Raw genomic sequence first — 12795 nt, 5'->3', positions numbered from 1 at the left:
ACCCCTCGGGGGATGTGAACCCCTTATGGGCAGGGCATCCGTCTGTTTGTTCCTCTACTCTCCCCAGCGCTTAGCACAGTGCTCTGCGCCCAGTAAGCACCCAATAAATACGATGGAATATAATGATGTTGGTATTTGTTCATTCATTCGATAGTATTTATTGAGCGCGTACTCGGTGCAGAGCACTGTGCTAAGCGCTGGGGGAGATGCAGGGTCATCAGGTTGTCCCACGTGGGGCTCCCAGTCTGCATCCCCATTTCACCGATGAGGGAACTGAGGCACAGAGAAGTGAAGGGACTCGCCCACAGTCCCCCAGCTGACAAGTGGCAGAGGCGGGATTGGAACCCATGACCTCTGACTCCCAAGCCCGGGCTCTTTCCACTGAGCCCCGCTGCTTCTCAATATATACATAATTATATAATAGATAATAATAACGGTGGTAGGTGTTAAGCGCTTACTTAGAGAAGCAGCGAGACTCAGTGGGAAGAGCCCGGGCTGGGGAGGCAGAGGTCCTGGGTTCGAATCCCGCCCCCGCCGCTTGTCAGCTGTGTGACTTGCGGCCAGTCACTTCACGTCTCTGGGCCTCAGTGACCGCATCTGGAAAATGGGGATGAAGACTGGGAGCCCCACGGGGGACAACCCGAAGGCCTTTGTCTCCTCTCCCCAGCGCTTAGAGCAGTGCTTTGCACCTAGTAAGGGCTGGACAAACGCCATCATTAATTCCGATGTGCCAGGCACTGTACTAAGCGCTGGGGTGGAGATGAGCAAACCGGGTTGGCCGCGGTCCCTGTCCCACAACAACAACGATGTTGGTATCTGTTAAGCGCTTACTCTGTGCAGAGCGCTGTGCTAAGCGCTGGGGGAGATACAGGGTCATCAGGTTGTCCCACGTGAGGCTCCCGGTCTTCATCCCCATTTGACAGATGAGGTCACTGAGGCACCGAGAAGTGAAGTGACTCGCCCACAGTCACCCAGCTAAGTGGCAGAGGCGGGATTCGAACCCATGACCTCTGACTCCCAAGCCCGGGCTCTTTCCCCTGAGCCACGCTGCTAATCCCCATTTTCCAGAGGAGGGAACTGAGGCCCAGAGAAGTGAAATGACTTGGCCAAGGTCACACAACAGACCAGTGGTGGAGCCGAGACAGGCCCCCCACCCCACCCCACGGCTTTGGGAGTCGGAGGTCGTGGGTTCGAATTCGGTTCTGCCACGTGTCAGCTGTGGGACCTTGGGCGAGTCACTTCACTTCTCTGGGCCTCAGTTCCCTCCTCTGGAAAATGGGGATGAAGGCTGGGACCCCCACGCGGGACAACCTGATGACTCTGTATCTCCCCCAGCGCTTAGAACAGTGCTTGGCCCATAGTAAGCGCTTAACAAATACCAACATTATTACTGTATTTACTCCAGCCCTTCGAACAGTGCTTGGCACATAGTGAGCACTAAACAAATGCCATCACTATTATTACTGTTGTATCTCCCCCAGCGCTTAGAACAGTGCTTGGCCCATAGTGAGCGCTTAACAAATACCAACATTATTATTATTGACAAACACCATCATTAGTTGGCGGTCGGAGGGCGCATGCGCGCGCGCACTCTCTCACACACACACACACACACACACACACACACCCTCCCCTCCCCCCAGGGGGCGGGGCGGGGCATCTGGAGGGGGATGGACCAATCACAGGGGGGCGAGGCCTCGTCGGGGCGCGCTGATTGGCCGGCCGGGGAGAGAGACCCGCCCACAACTCCAGTTTTCCGCCCAAACGCCCCCCGTGGCGGGAAACGGGGGCGAGGAAGCCGCGCGCCCGTCCTCGCGCCCGGCCCGTCCCCCTCCGCGCATGCGCCCAGAGCGCGGCTGCGGTCCGGCCCGGCCCGGCCCGGCCCGGCCCGGCCCACCTCCCCTCCCCTCCCCTCCCCTCCCCTCCCCTCCCCTCCCCTCCCCTCCCCTCCTCATTCAGTGGCGCAGACTTACTGAGCGCCTCCCGGGGGCCGAGCACTGGCCTAAGCGCTTGGAGAGGAGAGCGCAGCGAGAAAGAGGGAGACAGTCCCTGCCCTCAGCCGGCTCCCAGTGCCTGGTGTCGGGATGCAGCGCCGCGAAACTTTCGGAAATAAGTAATTAAGGGAAAAATAAGGAAATAGTGGAAAATCGGGCTGCTTAGCCAACGTTTATCCCCCTCCCAAGCGCTTAGTACAGTCCTCTGCACACAAGAAGCGCTCAGTAAATACGACCGAATGGAGAGCTTTGCACACAGTAAGCGTTCAATATATATGCGATTAATAATAATGATAATAATGATGATGGTATTTGTTAAGCGCTATGTGCCGAGCACTGTTCTAAGCGCTGGGGGAGATACAGGCGAATCAAGTTGGCCCACGTGGGGCTCACAGTCTGCATCCCCATTTTACAGATGAGGGAACTGAGGCACAGAGAAGTGAAGTGACTTGCCCACAGTCATCCAGCTGTCAAGTGGCGGAGCTGCGATTTGAACCCATGACCTCTGACTCCCAAGCCCGGGATCTTTCCACTGAGCCACGCTGCTTCTCATAACTTAATCCCCAATTACAGATTTACAGAGAAATTAAGCCATTTCATCAAAGTCAAACTTGATTCAGGCTTTATTTTTTTGAAATAATAAAGTGCTTAGTACAACATACGGTAAGCGCTCAATAAATACCAGTGATCGATTATTGTACTCTCCCAACGACTTAATAATAATAATGATAATAATAATGTTGGCATTTGTTAAGTGCTTACTATGTGCCAAACACTGTTCTAAGCGCTGGGGGAGATACAAGGTGATCAGGTTGGCTCAGTGGAAAAAGCCCGGGCTTGGGAGGCAGAGGTCTTGGGTTCGAATCCCACTCTGCCACTTGGCAGCTGTGAGACTGTGGGCAAGTCACTCAACATCTCTGTGCTTCAGTGACCTCATCTGTAAAATGGGGGTGAAGACTGTGAGCCTCACTTGGGAGAACCTGATTGTCCTGAATCTGCCCCAGCGCTTAGAACAGTGCTCTGCATATAGTAAGCACTGAACAAATACCGATGTTCTTATTATTACGCGGGCCTCACAGTCTTAATCCCCATTTTACAGATGAGGGAGCTGAGGGCCAGAGAAGTGACTCGCCCAGAGTGCCGGAGCCCGGGATTCGAACCCACGACCTCTGACTTCCAAGCCCGGGCTCTTTCCACTGGGCCACGCTGCTTCTTTCGATATAGTTTGTTGTTCACGGTAAGCGCTCAGTAAATATTACCGATACCCAAGTAGAGTATTTTTATGGTATCTTTTAAGCGCTCAAGAGTCACTACTAGGTCATAGCAATAATGAAAATATGGATTTCTTCTTCAAAACTCTGAACCCACGCCAAATCACAGGAGGCGACTTTATACCTTTAGTTCCTGACATTACACCTTCTTTCATCCTCCGAAACCTTTCATTTCCTAGGTGTTATTGGAACCCAGGGATTCGCCAGCATCCCGCCAATTTAATGAGCAGTAATTTTATTTTCCAAATGAATTCACCGCTTGGACTTCCTGAACGCCTTCCTTTAGAATCGAACTCCAGAAAATTAGATGACGAATCCTCCCTCCTCGACCCCTGCCCGGATTAAATTGCTTTCCGCTGTCTAAGTTATGATCACAGTCAGAGCCCGCGGGATCTTCCGGCACTGAACTTTAAATCAGTAGGGTAGCTTTGATATTATTATTATATTGGAATTCCTAAATCTTCATTTACAGAGTGCAGAGGGATTTCTTCTAGATTTCCTAACGTTCGTACTTTTTCCCCACTGCTTCTTTACGCACCTGCAGGTAAAACTCTCCTGCCAACTCCAGCTAAATCCAGGGCAACTTTATCAAATAAACTTGTTCTCATTGACCGCGCGGCAGGATTATCGTTATTGGTAACCAGGACAATCACGGACTAAAGCAATTCCAAATTTAAGACTCAAAATGACTTAATTACGAGTCCTGTAGCTCCGGTGTTACAAATTAAGCTGCTTCTCTTGGACATCAAAAATGCATCCCGGAAGATAAGGGAGGGGACGAGCCCCCGGAGATGTGGAAATGTAGATATTTCAATCATTTGGGGTCCTGGGTGGTGTGGGCTTAAGGCAGTGAATGGTAGGGAAGAGGGAGGATGGTGGCTCAAGTTAAGAAAGAAAAGGAGAAACAGTACGGCCTAGTGAAGAGAGCAGGGGCCTCGGAGTCGGAGGACCTGAGTTCTAATCCGGACATACGTGGATGCTGTGTGACCCTGGGTAAGTCATTTCATTTCTCTGGGTCTCAGTTCCCTCCTCCGTAAAGTGTGCGTTCAATCCCCGTTCCCACCTCCCATTTAGATTATGAGCGCCGTGTGGGACGGGGGGTCTGTGTTTGACCTTAATTATCTCAAATCTACCCCAGCTCTCAGTACAGTGCTCGGCCCAGACTAGGCACTTAGCAGCGTGGCTCAGTGGGAACAACCCGGGCTTGGGAGTCAGAGGTCATGGGTTTGAATCCTGGCTCTGCCACTTGGTGACCGTGGGCCTCATCTGGAAAATGGGGATGAAGTCTGTGAGCCTCACATGGGACAACCTGATGACCCTGGATCTCCCCCAGCGCTTAGAACAATGCTCTGCACATAGAAAGCGCTTAACAAATACCGACATTATTATTCTACAGCCTAAGTTTGACCTCTTGGTGAGAGACTTCGGCCCGGATCCAGGTCACTTGTATGGGGGCCTCGTTTCATAGCCTCCACGAAATAGAAGTTACCCTGTAATAATAATGCTATATTATAATGCTATAATAATAATAATGTACCGTGCAAACAGTACAAAGGGCAACATGAAAGGAAGTAGGAGAAGAGAAAATAAGGATTTAGACGGGCAGATATGCTTTTAATAAGGATTTGAAGATGGGGAGAGTGATCATCCCCCACTTTGCCTCTGCTCCCCCCCTCCGCTCTTCCCCCTTCCCCTCAGCACTGTGCGCATTTGTATATATTATTTATTACGCTATTTATTTTGTTAATGAGGTGTACATCTCCTTGATTCTATCTTGATGATGTTGTCTTGTTTTTGATTTGTTCTGTTTTGCTCTGCTGTCTGTCTCCCCCATTTAGACTGTGAGCCCATCACTGGGCAGGGATTGTCCCCATCTGTTGCCAAATTGTCCATTCCAAGCGCTTAGTACAGTGCCCTGCACATAGCAAGCGCTCACTAAATACTATTGAATGAATGAATGAATGACATGGGTAAGGGGTCGGCAAAGAGATACGTGAGATCGCGGTAAAGGAGACTACTGTGTAAGATGGATTGTAGTAGGAAATCAGGGAGGTAAGGTGGAAGGGGGCAAGATGATTGAGTGCTCTATCGATCAATTAATCGTGTTTACTGAGCACTTACTGTGGGCTGAGGATTTTACCAAGTGCTTAGGGGAGTACAGTATAACAGAGTCGGTAGGCACGGTCCCGGTCCGCAACAGGTTTACAGTCTAGAGGGAGAAACAGACGTTAATATAAATAAATGAATTACAGATATGGACGTGAGACCTGTGTGGCTGAGGGAGGGGTGAATAAAGGATGCAAATCCGAGTGGAAGGACAACACAGAAGGGAGTGGGAGGGAATGAGGGTTTAGGTGGAGAAGGCCTCATCGTGGGAAGGGAATGTGCCTGTTATATTGTACTCTCCCAGGCACTTAGTACAGTAAGTGCTCAATAAATACGATCGATTAATTGGAGATGTGCCTTCAGTAAGGGCTTTAAGGGAGGAGAGTAATTGTCTGTCAGAGGGAGGACGTTCCAGGCCAGAGGTAGGACCTGGGCAGGAGTGCTGAGACAGAAAAGACGGAGGTACGTGAGTAGATCAGCAGTACAGGGTTATAGTAGGACATCAGGGAGGTAAGAAAGTCGGGGGGCAAGGAGATTGAGTGTCTTAGAGCCGACGGAAAGGAGTTTCTGTCTGATGTGGGCAATTACTGGAGGTTCTTGAGAAGTGGGGAAACATGGGCTGTTTTATAGACAGAAGATCCCGGCAGGAGAGTGAAGAATGGACTGGAATGGAGAGAGATGAGGCAGGTAATGTAGGTTGATTAAGATAAGTGCTTGGTTTAACGTGGAAGCAGTTTGGATGGAGAGGAAGGGGCAGATTTTAATGATGTGTGACGTTCTGTGACGTTGTGGAGGTTTGGTGACATTGAATATGTGGGTGGAATCAAAAAGATAAATCGAGGAGAACACCAGGCTTCTGAAACCCGTCAAAGGGCAGGGACTGTCTCTGTTACCGATTTGTCCATTCCAAGTGCTTAGTCCAGTGCTCTGCACATAGTAAGCGCTCAATAAGTACTATTGAATGAATGAAACGAGGAGGATGGTGGTGCTGTTTACCATCCGCCTGGTTTCATGGGAAAGTAATGGGGAGGACAGGGTTTGAGTGGGAAGAGAAGGAGCTCTGTTTGGGATATGTTAAGGTAGAGGTGTCGGGGGGACATCAGGGAGCGATGTCCTGAAGGCAGGAGGAAATCGGAGACTGCAGAGAAGGGACGTCAGGGCTGGAGATGGAGATTTGGGAATCACCTGCCTAGAGATGGTCGCTGAAGCCGTGGGAGAAAATGAGTGTAGATGGGGAATAGACGAGGACCCAGTCTTGAGGGATTTCCACAGAAGGGGAGCCTGTGAAAGAGATTGAGCATGAGAAGCCAGAGAGATAAGAGGAGAACCAGGAGAGAGGCAACGTAGCCAAGGTTGGATAATGTTTCCCGGAGAAGGAGGTGATGGACGAGGTGAAAGGCAGTTGAGAGATGGAGAAGGCTTAGAATGGAGTAGGGGCCATTTGAATTTGTAAGAAGGAGATCAGTGGTGGACTTTGAGAGGGCAGCGCTTCCGTGGAGTGAAGGTGGTGGGAGCCAGATTGGAGGGGGTCAAGGAGAGAATTAGAGGGGAGGAGGAGAGGCAGAAGAGTAGAAAGCTCACTGAAGGAGTTTGGGGATGGGATAATAATAATAATAATAATGTTGGTATTTGTTAAGCGCTTACTATGTGCAGAGCACCGTTATAAGCGCTTGGGGAGATACGGGGTCATCAGGTGGTCCCACGTGAGGCTCACAGTCTCAGTGGAAAGAGCCCGGGCTCAGGAAGCAGAGGTCATGGATTCGAATCCCGGCTCCGCCACTTGGCAGCTGGGGGACTGTGGGCAAGTCACTTCACTTCTCTGGGCCTCAGTTCCCTCCTCTGTAAAATGGGGATGAAGACTGTGAGCCTCACGTCGGACAACCTGATTACCCTGGATCTACCCCAGCGCTTAGAACAGTGCTACATTATTATTATTAATCCCCATTTTACGCATGAGGTCACTGAGGGCCAGAGAAGTGAAGTGACTTGCCCACAGTCCCCCAGCTGCCAAGTGGCAGAGCCGGGATTCGAACCCATGACCTCTGCCTCCCAAGCCAGTGCTCTTTCCACTGAGCCACGCTGCTTCTCATTATAACTGGATGATGACCGGAGGGAAATGTGAGGACAAGGGAGGGGTTTTATCCGTCGGGGAGACAGGCGCAAGTTTCAAAACACTAGAGAAGAAGCCAGTGGAGAGTGAAGAGTTGAAGATAATGATCAGGGCAGGAAGAAGGGAGGGAGCGAGCATTTTGGTAAGGTGTGACAGGGTTGGGAGTCCAGGCGCAGGTGAGGTTGGTGGATTTTGAGAGGAGGTGGGAGATCCTTTCACTCATTCATTCAGCCATATTTATTGAGTGCTTACTGTGTGCAGAGCACTGGGGAGAGTACGAGATAACAGTAAACGGACACGTGCCCTGCCCACAGCGAGCTTACAGTCTAGAGGCGGAGACAGACATTAATATAAATTAATAAATTACAGATATGTACGTAAGTGCCGTGGTGCTGGGACGGTGGGATGCGGAAGGAAGAGGGAGAAGAGGACAGGAGGGCTCCGTCAGGGGAGGCCTCTTGGAGGAGATTGAGCCTTCAATAAGGTTTTGAAGCGGGAGAGAGTAATGGTTGGATTTGAGAAGGGAGGGCGTGGGCGAGGTAGGACGTGGGCGAGAGGCTGGCGGCGAGATAGACGGGATCGAGGTACAGCGAGAAGGTTCACATTAAGTACTCAGATCCCGAGAGGCTGGTTGGCAAGAACGGAGAGTCGAAGAAGTCGCAGGAAGAGGGAGGGGGTAGAGAGGAGTGGAGCGGTGGATTTTAGGGAGATCACGCCTGATGCTTTTACTTTTCTCTAAAGTAAATGGCCACGTCATCAGGGGCTGGAGACGGGGGGAGACGAAGGAAACAGGGTGTCTGAGGAGGAAGTTAAACATCTGAAACAACTGGCAAGGTCGATGGGCGTGGGAGTCAGTGAGGATGGAGGAATGATTTTGCGGGACAGAGGAGAGGGCAGAGTCAGAGCAAGCGAGGGAAGTGGACAAGGTTGGCCTAATATCTGGATTTCTGCCAGGAGCGCTCTTGCAACTGGTGCGCAGGAGTGAAGGAAGCGTATCACGAGGTGATTCAGGACAGGGGGTTAGTGGTAGGAGATTAGCGAAGGGGAACAGGTGACTTGAGTCTGGTAGAGAGGGTGGCGTTGAGGGCGTCAGATTGGTCACCAAGGGCAGCAAGTCTGGGTAAGAAGACTAACTGGGGCGTGATGACTTGAGATAATTGGATGGGGTCAAAAGACTGGACTTTTCTGGGGGAACAGCTGAGATTTGCGGGGAGGCGGCGTGCGGGAGAGAAGACGGGTTGTGGTCAGATAGAGGGATGTTTTCAGAGTTGGCGAAGGTAGAGCTAGAGATGATGATGAGATAGAGCGTGGTCCAAGTTAGTAAGTGGGCCGATGGGGAGCCCCACCAGTCCGATTAGACTGAGCCCGTCGATTGTCTCTAACTGTTGCCGAATTGTCCATTCCAAGCGCTTACTACGGTGCTCTGCCCGTAGTAAGCGCTCGGTAAATACTATTGAATGAATGGGGTGGAGCGGGAAGTTGGTGGAGTTGAGGAGTGATGGAAAGTGGGCAGTGGAAGGGTCGTCAGGAACATCCACACGGAGATTGAAATGCCCCAGGATCGATAGAGGGATGCGAGCTCGTTGCGGGCAAGGATCGTCTCTCTTTATCGCTGAATTGGACTTCCCCAAGCTCTTAGAACGGTGCCCTGCACACCGTGAACGCTCAGTTGAGGAGTGATAGAAAGCGGGCAGTGGAAGCGTCGTCGAGAACGTCCGCACGGATATTGAAATCCCCCAGGATCAATGTAGGGATGCGAGCTCGTTGCGGGCAAGGATCGTCTCTCTTTATCGCTGAACTGGACTTCCCCAAGCTCTTAGAACAGTGCTCTGCATACAGCGAACGCTCAGTAAATACGATTGAATGTAAAAATAGAGAAGGAAGAGATCAAAATGGTTGAGAAAGTTGGAGGCGGGGGGCTGGGGGGGGTCCGCGACTAGTAATTGGAATGGGTAGTAAAGGCTGATGATATGGGCTTCAAAGGAAGGGGAAGAGAGGGACGGGGGAGGCGGACCGGTGCGAAAACTGCATTGGGGAATGAGAAGAAAGGTCACTCCTCCCCGTAGTGTCTTGGGAAGTGGAGAAAATGAGACGCCCCCCCACCAGTGACAGGGGCGACAGTGTCATCTGGGGAGAACGAGGCTTCCGCGATGGCGAGAAGCAGTGACTGGGTCAGGAACAGGTCAAGGACGAAGGGAAGCTTCCCCAGGACGGAGCGCGGGTTCCGCGGGCCACACTTGGCCGCGGCTGTCGGGGGTGGGAGCGCGGGGGGGCGGGGATGGCCCAAGGGATGGGTGGGAGTTACCTGATGCCGGAGAGGGAGCGAGAACAAGGACGAAGGGAGGGAACCCAGGGGACGCGGTGGAGAGAGTGAAGCTGTCAACGGCCGTGATTAACCGCCCAATCCAACGCGATGTTATGCACGGAGTTGTCCTTCATAGTTCATCCATTCGGTTTCATTTCCCGAATGCTTGCTGTGTGAAGAGCACTGGGCGAAGAGCGAGGGAGAGGACAGTGTAGCAATAAACGCCCACGACAGTCTATTTGAGGAAGACACTACCGATGGCGAAGATCACCTAGGAGGGAGTGTGGGGCCGAAACGCTGTCCAAGGATCCACTGCGTCAGCCGCCTTAGCACACAAAAACGTCGTCCCTTTTGTATCCTGCTCTACTTCATGTTCACAGTGTCTGGTGCTGTTTCCTCTCGCGCGCTTTGTTAAGCGCTTACTACGTGCCAGGGACTGTACTAAGTGCTGGGATAGATAGAGTATACTCGGATTGGACAGAGTCCCACATGGGGCTCAGCGTCTTAATACCCATTTTACACAGGAGATAACTGAGGCCCGGAGAAATGAATAATAATAATAATAATATTGGCATTTGTTAAGCGCTTACTATGTGCAGAGCACCGTTCTAAGCGTTGGGGGAGACACAGGGTCATCAGGTTGTCCCACGTGAGGCTCCCGGTCTTCATCCCCGTTTTACAGATGAGGGAACTGAGGCCCAGAGAAGTGAAGTGACTTGCCCGCAGTCCCCCAGCTGCCAAGTGGCAGAGCCGGGATTCGAACCCAAGACCTCCCAAGCCCGGGCTCCCTCCACCGAGCCCCGCTGCTTCTCTGACTCGCCCGATGTCACAAAGCAGCCAAGTGGCAGGACGAGGGTTAGAACCCAGCTCCCAGGCCTGCGCTCTCTCCACTAGGCCACGCTGCCTCTATGTCGTTCTTTCGTTCGTTCAGTGGCATTTTTTGAGCGCCTACTGTGTGCAGAGCACTGCACTGAGCGCTTGGGAAAGTGCAATCGAGCACTACAAAGCCCTACAATCCTTGCCCACAACGAGCTCACACTCCGGGGGTGGGGGGAGACAGACATCAACACAGATCAAGAGACAGCGATATAAATAAATAAAATTAAATATAGACATGAATGCGGTGGGGCTGGGAGGTGGGGGAAGAGCAGAGGGGGACAAAGAAGGTCGTGGGAGAAGAGGAAAAATGGGAATCAGTCTGGGAAGGCCTCTTGGAGGAGACGCGTCCTCGGCAGGGCTTCGAAGCGGGGGGAGAGTGGTTGTATGTGGGATTGCGTGGTTCAGTGGCAAGAGCCCGGGCTTGGGAGGCCGAGGTCATGGGTTCGAATGCCGGCTCCGCCACTTGGCAGCTGGGTGACTGTGGGCAAGTCACTTCACTTCTCTGTGCCTCAGTTACCTCATCTGGAAAAGGGGGATTAACTGTGAGCCTCACGTGGGACAACCTGATTTCCCTGTATCTCCCCCAGCGCTTAGAACAGTGCTCTGCACATAGTAAGCGCTTAACAAATACCAACATTATTATTATTATTATGGGTTCGAATCCCGCTCCGCCACTTGGCAGCTGGGTGACTGTGGGAGAGTCACTTCACTTCTCTGGGCCTCAGTGACCTCATCTGGAAAATGGGGATGAAGACTGTGAGCCTCACATGGGACAAGCTGATGACCCTGGATCGCCCCCAGCGCTTAGAACAGTGCTCTGCACACAGTAAGCGCTTAACAAATACCAACATTATTAGAGAAGCAGCGGGGCTCAGTGGAAAGAGGCCGGGCTTGGGAGGCAGAGGTCATGGGTTCGAATGCCGGCTCCGCCACCTGGCAGCTGGGTGACTGTGGGCAAGTCGCTTCACTTCTCTGGGCCTCAGTTACCTCATCTGTCAAATGAGGATTAACTGTGAGCCTCACGTGGGACAACCCGACGACCCTGTATCTCCCCCGGCGCTTAGAACGGCGCTCTGCACATAGTAAGCGCTTAGCAAATACCAACATTATTATTACGGTAGATTAAGTGGACACTCAAGAAGCTCACACTCATCACCCCCCACCCCCCACCGCATAGTATTTAAGCGCCTACTGTTCAAAGCGCTGCGAGGTTGGGCACGGTCCCCGTCCCGCGTGGGGCCCACAGTCCAAGTAGGAGGGGGTAGGATTAAATCGCCATTTTACGGGTGAGGAAACTGAGGCTCGAAGACGTTCAACTCACACAGCCGACGTGGGGCGGAGCGAGGATCGGAAACCAGGTCCTCTGGCTCCCAGGCCACGCCGTTTCTCATTTCGTATATACAGAAAATCAACAAATTATGTAAACCGAGTATATATATATATACTCATTCATTCATTCCATAGTATTTATTGAGCGCTTACTATGCGCAGAGCACTGGACTGAGAGCTCGGAATGGACAATTCGGCAACAGATAGAGACGATCCCTGCCCATTGACGGGCTCACAGTCTAATCGGGGGAGATTCGAGTTTACTCCGTTTCTTCCTCCTATTTGCTTGGATGTTTGTCTTCCTAACTAGATGGGGAACTTCTGGAGGGCCAAAGTCCTTTTCCTAGATTTTACTGAACACCCCCCCCCAAGCACGGGATGGAGTGTTTCGCCCGTGGGCACTCAATAAATACTGCCGATTGATCGGCACTCCTATCTACGCCAAGGTGTGGGTCTCTTTTAGAGTTGGGGTCTCAGGTGAAGTCCAATTGGGCGATTAGTGGATGCAATAAACCCGATTAAAAGCCCAACCGTGACCTCCCTTAGGGTCTTTTCAGATAATAATAATAATGTTAGTATTTGTTAGGCGCTTACTATGTGCAGAGCCCTGTTGTAAGTGCTGGGGGAGACACAGGGTCATCAGGTTGTCCCACCTGAGAAGCAGCGTGGCTCAGTGGAAAGAGCACGGACTTTGGAGTCAGGGCTCATGAGTTCGAATCCCAGCTCTGCCACTTGTCGGCTGTGTGACTGTGGGCAAGTCACTTAACTTCTCTGGGCCTCAGTTCCCTCATCTGTAAAATG

The sequence above is a fragment of the Ornithorhynchus anatinus genome, chromosome 20 (genome assembly GCF_004115215.2).
Source record: "Ornithorhynchus anatinus isolate Pmale09 chromosome 20, mOrnAna1.pri.v4, whole genome shotgun sequence".
Classification (NCBI taxonomy): Eukaryota; Metazoa; Chordata; class Mammalia; order Monotremata; family Ornithorhynchidae; genus Ornithorhynchus; species Ornithorhynchus anatinus.
Note: the sequence above shows the minus strand (reverse complement) of the source record.